The sequence below is a fragment of the Mus pahari genome, chromosome 3, assembly GCF_900095145.1.
Source record: "Mus pahari chromosome 3, PAHARI_EIJ_v1.1, whole genome shotgun sequence".
NCBI lineage: Eukaryota > Metazoa > Chordata > Mammalia > Rodentia > Muridae > Mus > Mus pahari.
This window is the reverse complement of record NC_034592.1, coordinates 91,780,387-91,787,848: the sequence shown is the minus strand read 5'-3', so window position 1 is coordinate 91,787,848 and position 7,462 is coordinate 91,780,387.

Here is a 7,462-nt window from a genome sequence, read left to right as displayed (position 1 = left end):
CTTCTGTGTTATGCAACTATTTTATATTTATTCCTCTTATAACAGCATGCCCTTTAGGGAGCTAGGTTGGTTAATTTTGAGAAATTGTTGATTAAAAGTAAATTCTGCTGCTTCCATTTTGGCTGAAGATTCACTACAAGATTGGCTAAAGCCTCTTAGTTGTGACTTTCCTTCTCAAGTTAGTGGGCCAACCATCCCAGTAAGTTTATCTTGGTACTTTAAGTGTCTGTAAGTGTTTTTGCGGGGTTATGTATAATACTCCTGCTCTGAACTTACCTTCCTGCTTTCTTAAACCAAATAAGTTTTGTAACTGCTGCTGACTTTGAGTTGCCACTTTTGGTTGAGTTTTCTGGAGATATGCTTACATAATTATTTTTTCTGAATTCATGTAGGAGACCCAGAAATTCAGAAATTATGCACCACAACCATGGCCATTGTTCCACAGTTTGCATATATGGAGTTTACTAACCTTGTCTCTTTTTTCTCATGACTATATAAGCATCCTAATATCTTACATTTAACAATCCACAAGAATCACCTGCATTAGGCCTCTTCTCCAAGCTACTATGCTCATTGTCTCCCCAGACTTACCACTTCTCACTGAACAGGTTCTAGGTTCCAAATGATTCTGCTGAGAATAGAGAGTTTATTTGATTTGTCACACATATTTATAGAATACCTAAGTACTAACAATGCATCTCAACAATGTTTTATTAGAGAATATTTTATTCAGAATCCCAATAGATACAACTACTTTTCCTTGTTACTTATAGTATTAGTAGAAGGGATATAAATTGCCCTTTAATAAAAAAAATACAAACATACAAAAGAGGTGACATTTCTCCTTTGATTTTTCTTTTATGCTTTTATTCATAGATTAAAAAAAACTATTTAAAAGAATTAGTAAAGTATACAACAAACACAGCTCCTTAGATATAATTTTGATAGTAAAGTGGCAAGGAAGTGGATACTCTACTCAGATATCAAAGTCAAATGATTAAATGTATACTAGGTATTTGACTCATCTTTGAAGTGACCTTCACTCCAACCACTTCCTTCTCTCCGTGTATTTACCATCTTCTGTTCAGAATACAGAAACACAATTTTTGCATCTTTGAGGAGCTGACAGGAATAAGAATGGGAGAATTTCTCTAGGAATGAGAATAGAGAAATCTCTCCAGTGCAAATGAAGGGAGCCTGCTTTAGGTGAAGGGCTGACTTTTTAGCTGTGAATAAAGAATAAGGCTTAGAGCAGCACAGGGCTGAGAGTTGAAATAGTAACTTAGACTGTCATCAAAATCGTTCCTCAGCAACCATGCTTGTGCTACAAATGTGTGGGTGCGTGTTCACATCCTCAGACATAAGCTTCTTTGTCCTTAAAATAATGCAAGGGAAATAAATAAATGAAAAAAAATTTCTTGAGTGTATTTGAGATTCAGTTGCTAGAATATTCACTTTGATATCTCTAAACGAAACGAATGAGCTCAAACTCCATTCCCTCTGATAAGTGTGGTTCTTCGGACATCAAGGAAGGGATTGCATCCAGAAAGTTTTCATTTGAATTAAGGCAGAAGAAAAGGGAGGCACAGTGGTGTATAATTGGAAATTCTACCAGTAGTAATATGTTTATATCAACTTAGGATCTGAATTTAAAGTGGCTATGTTTGGACAATAACAATATTAATGATCCAACCTCATTACTATAGAAAATATATTTACAAAACCAACACTAGTGGTTGTATTAGTAGACTATTTTTCTTTAAGTAAGCCAAGGATTGAAAATTTGGAGTGGTCAACCATGAAATACAGAAAGAACAAATTCAAGATCAACGGTTATATTTATGTATTTGTGTATATATTTATAGATATGGTGTGTATGTATGCATGCATGTGTGTGTCACAATAATACTCAAAGAACAATAGTCTATCAATTTCAGAATGGTGTTCCATGGGAGGATTTGGAGTTATGGAACATTAGGTAAGACTGGAGGGAAACTAAAAAGAAAAAACTGATTGTGTGTGTGTGTGTGTGTGTGTGTGTGTGTGTGCATGTATTCAAAAAAAGTGTAAACAAACATTGTTATATACCAAAATTCATCGTCGTTTTCAGTTTGTTTTAATGAGAAGATTCTAGTTTAATAATCATTTGTATATATGAAAAACTCTGTGCTAAATATATTTACACATAAATATTTGTCAGTATGTATGTGATACAAATTGGAGAAACTCAAAGAGTATTTGTGAAATTGTTTCATTTATAACAAATATATACTCAATAGAAACATTATTAACCAAAAAGACCTCAAATCTTTTAGTAACAATAAAGTATATGGGAAAACATGTTGTACATGAAAATACGCACTTATAAATAACCACTTATAAAAATTAGTGTCAATTTGTATATTTTACCAACCTAATAATAGATCCAATCTCCCACCTGCAACACTGTATCTTTAGGTCTCTCTCTTCTATGATGTTAGTGGATATCTGTACAGCATAGATGTGATGCAAATTGATTAAAGTAAAATGGCAAATTTTAATAAAATAAAAAAATCAGGAAATCTCCAAGTAGGATGTTGAATGTACTCATTATATTTATTTAATTGCAGATCCCATGGAAAACCCAAATGAGGTAGAATTCTATGTTAACAAATCATTGAAAAAATGTTATTGACATTAATGCTGATCTAGTAGGTGATTTCAAAGAGAAGTTGACAAAGCCTTTGAATGTTTTAACAAAAAGTGTTTCTTTTTAATGGTTTTACCATAAGACAGCTTTTCATTTATTTTTATTCATACTAAAAATTAGATTATGGTTACATTTAAAACTGACCTTTAAGTGAAACATTAAACATACTGAGTTTTGATGTTTATTTTCACATAGAATATACAAACAAATGATTTCATCTAGGTCACTAAATTCTACTGTTGTATGTTTTACTGGGATCATGATAGGAAGTTTTTTCTTAATAACTATTCTTTGATACTGAGGAATTTCTCATATTCTTCCCAGGGTCTGTTCATAAGCCTCTGTCTTTATCTTGGCAATCATTTCATTATTGTTAATTGTAAGAGATTGGACCAAATATCTAGTTTCTTTTAAAATATAGACTTTATGATACAAAATACCAGCAATTATTTTACTCTGCCTTCTCTTACATATGGTATTTCTCTAAGTTCCTTCATCTACTTTTTGTTCATACTTGAACCACATATTTAATTAGCATGACAAAAATACCAGCTCCCTGCACATGATCCTGTTGAGAAATAAGTACTTGCAATTTTAAGTAACCATTTCTACCTTCATAAAGTACTCTCAACATAAGGTGTGCTTAACTCACTGAAAAGTTCAGAGAATCACTTTGCTGTGATCATTGAGAGTGTGAATGTAGGAGCTTGAGAGGACTCAGTACCAAGCCCCATTTATACTAATTAAATGATTTTGGCCTAGTTATTGACTCAATTTAAGCCCTATTTTCCTGTTTTAAGGCCTCAGAATACAACTTTAACAAGGGTTGAATGAAAATTTAAATTAGTTAAACATCAATTACCTTATACATAGAAATAAGCCCTTTGGTACAATGGGTTTCATATTATGTCTGTTTCTCTTCTTCCTCATTGCAGTCACACACAGTATAATTGTCAAGGGATGAATTCTTGCAGATGGACATGAAAGCAATATGAGTCCTGTTGAATTGAACACAATAAACTTCAAACTTAGTCTTAAGTGCTCTCAAACACTGAAACACAATGCATTTAAGGACAACCAGTGAATTAAAACTTTAGCATACAATGTCATCAATTTTGCTGTGAAAAATTATGTTTACCAGGTGATCAGTTTATTCAATAAACAGTCTTAAAGTAACTAGAGTGATATTCCAAATCTTTATGCATACACATTCCTGGTCAGTTAGATTGTGAACCACTTAGAATTAACTACATGGACTGTCTTAGATGAATCATCCAAATATCAACTCTAAATGGTATTCATACATTTTCTCATCTCTCACTAGGGCTCATCACAGTTATTGTCTATCAAGTATTAAAAACAAAGTTTGTGACTTGTAGGAAGCCAGGCATCATTTATTTCCCTCTTTCCTCTCAAAACTAAAGGAATAAAAACACAGTCATTGCATCCATTGTAAGATATAGTGCTAATTAACATAGATACACTTTTAGAGTACCAGCACAAGATGGCATACTCATAGTCACAAGAACCTGACAAGAGATAGTACATAGGCATGAGAGTGGTAACTGAAGAAGTTCTATTTCTCCAGACCAGAAGACAAAGGAAAAGAGAACATATGCATCTCAGTGATGCAAATGAATCCTGATGAGAAGGTTATTGACAGGAGCAGGGCTTTTTTATGTTAAAAGGCAGTTAGTTTAAAGCAAGCACCCAGAATGGGCGATAATGACTACAGGATAACTGACTAATCTGTCCCTCTGATATGGTACCATGAAATCTTATTGGCCAAGCTCTTCCAGAAACCAAAAGGCAAAGAGAGTTGCTTCATGTTGTTCATAAATCTCTGACCTTTAAAGGAAAAACCATAATGTGGACTTGAGAGTGGATCCAGAAGAATAGAAAATAAAGTGTCACGTGTGACACACATCTACTACCTCAACCTGAATAAATATTTAATTCTTGACTGCAAATAAGCTTAAAGATGCCTTGGGTATGATTGCACTTTGGAGTAAACTCTTACCAAAAGACAAGTGTTTTGGGACTGGATTAATAACACCCATCGTCAGACTCTGCTATCTTAATTATATCTTTAGTGTTAGTTTTTTTTTTTTTTTTAATTTACAATATTTTTAATTATTTTAAATTTTAATATTTTAAATTTTAAACTTTTAAATTTGAATTTTATTTAATTTTATTACATTTAATTTAAATTTTAAATTTTCATATTTTTAAAAGTTTACAATTCTAACATTTGAGTGATGTAGACAACATTTAAAGTTCATCATCAAAATCTTTACAAAAATATGTTTTCTTCAAATCAGGTGAACGTGGAAAAGGTTGTACAGGCAAATAATCCTAGGACTTGGGAACCTAAGACAGGAAGGAATATTATTAGTTTGAGGCCAGTCTGATATGCAAAGCATTAGATTCTGTATCACATACACCCACATAAAATGACTGGTCATGGAATCAGAGTGACACCTAAAGATTCATTGAGTAACTGGCTCTGACTCTAATGCCTGGGGACTCTTGGGAATTTTAATAACATATCATTTCCAATTGAGACTAACCAATGCACTACAATTATTTAAAACGAGTCACAAATGCCATATTTTGCTCGGTAATAAATAGTGCCATATTGCAAATATAAATAAACACATAGATAAAGTTTCAAAATCCAAATAGAGTAATTAATAGGAAAGAAAATAGTGTCATAACTTTGTGAGTACAGTGACTGTCTCTGTGGAACCGGCGATCCATATATTATCTGGGAAGGCACACAGAGCTAGGCTCAGGAAGAGATGTTCAGAATTTATGCTGCCAAGTCTGGTCTCCCTTTAGGGACACAAGAGACTCATCAATGAGAGAGTGACATCACTCAGAACTAGGATACTTCCAGAGGGACATCATTATTTCAACATATTTAGGGCACACACAATCAGACAAAAAATGGTTACTGTAGGTAGGTGACCATCCCTGAGTTTTCACAGCTGCTTTCTCTTCTTGTCATATTCAATGATGTGAGATGATGATCAGGCATGGTGGAATATTAGGGCAAGCAACACTCAGCCCTCCTCTCAAACTCATAGCTGCTACAGAAAATAAAAGGGAGCTGTTAGTTTCTGAGAACCTATGCTTGTAAAATTTTGTCTCCTGAGAAACTTAATGCTGAGAATTTTATTTATATAAAAGAATATTTCAGAAATTTAATGAGACCAATTCTGAATATAAAAATTACATAATCCACTTTAAATGTAAGCGTATTTTGTATGGACTTTTGTATGAATCTCCATTTGGAAGTCATAGCAGACATGAGGGAAAGAGGCAGGATGAAGACAAACAGAAGGATACAGACATGTACCTTAATAAAATCCCTAACAGAACTGGAGATATCCAGCCTGAAGTGTCTGGTGAAATACTGCTGCTGTGCAGAGAAATTAAACTGAGCAAAGTAAAAGACTCTGCTTGAGGGAAAGTGATCTTTAGACACATGCAAATCTATCGTAAATTTTGAAATCCTGTATAACGGGACAGGAAATAGTGAAAAGTTGTCAAATCATAATTGATCACCACTAACAAGGTGACAGACAACGTTGTCCAAGCTTACTTGTACTCAATTATAATTAAGATTTTATTTGAAAAGTTAGAAATGACAATATTTTATAGCAGAGTATTTCTGTGCTTGAATATGATTTGTTGGAAGCACAATGCTAATGGTTTTCAATTGCCACTGTGAATCAAAATCAACTTAGAAAAATAAAAGTAATAAAATACAAAAAAATGAAATCAGAAAATCCAACAATGAAATTTCTTAAAGTTTTGCCTCCATTGCTCTGGGGGCAGAGCTGGTTAGTTGTATTCTATGGTTGTTGTTTTTCTTCTTTGTCTTCCTAGGGCAAAGTTGTTTCTCCATTGTAGCTTGCTGATACTAATGGTATAATTGAACTTGAATTGTTCTTTCCAGGATAAGAGGATATGAGCATGCATTAAGGCTCTCTTACTAAGTGATAGTGTGAAATTGTACTAGTGACATTCGCTGAAAAGATGAATAATGTACATACTTGATCTGTTTCTCTGCTATTGAAGATCGGGTGTCATAAATTATATAAAGCCATTTGTAAAACGCAAAGTACTACTTATATACTTAGACTAATTTTGTTGTTTGTAGTAGAGACAACTAGAGCACATGTCTTCACCGATTTTCGATCTTTTACTAATATTTTCAAAACTACTTGGTTGCATTAATGACTGAAATAAGCAATCGTATGAGGCATACAGTTTTAAGTACATTGAAGAAGTGGTCAATAATTTACATAGTTATGTCCCTGTCTTAGTCAGGGTCTGTATTCCTGAACAAAACATCATGTCAAGAAGGAAGTTGGGGTGGAAAGGGTTTATTCAGCTTATACTTCCACATTGCTCTTCCTCACCAAAGTAAGCCAGGACAGGAACTCACACAGGGCAGGAACTTGGAGGCAGGAGCTGATGCAGAGGCCATGGAGGTGCTGCATACTGGGTTGCTTCCCCTGGCTCGCTCAGCTTGCTTTCTTATAGAACCCAGGACCATCAGCCCAGGATGACAATACCCACAGGAGGCCTGCCTCTCTTGATCACTAATTGAGAAAATGCCTTCCAACTGGATCTCATGGAGGCATTTCCTCAAGGGAGGCTTCTTTCTCTGTGATAACTTAAGCTTGTGTCAAGTTGACACACAAAACCAGCCAGTTCAATCCCCAATTTTCTCTATCCTTACCATTCAAAATGTGGCTAGAC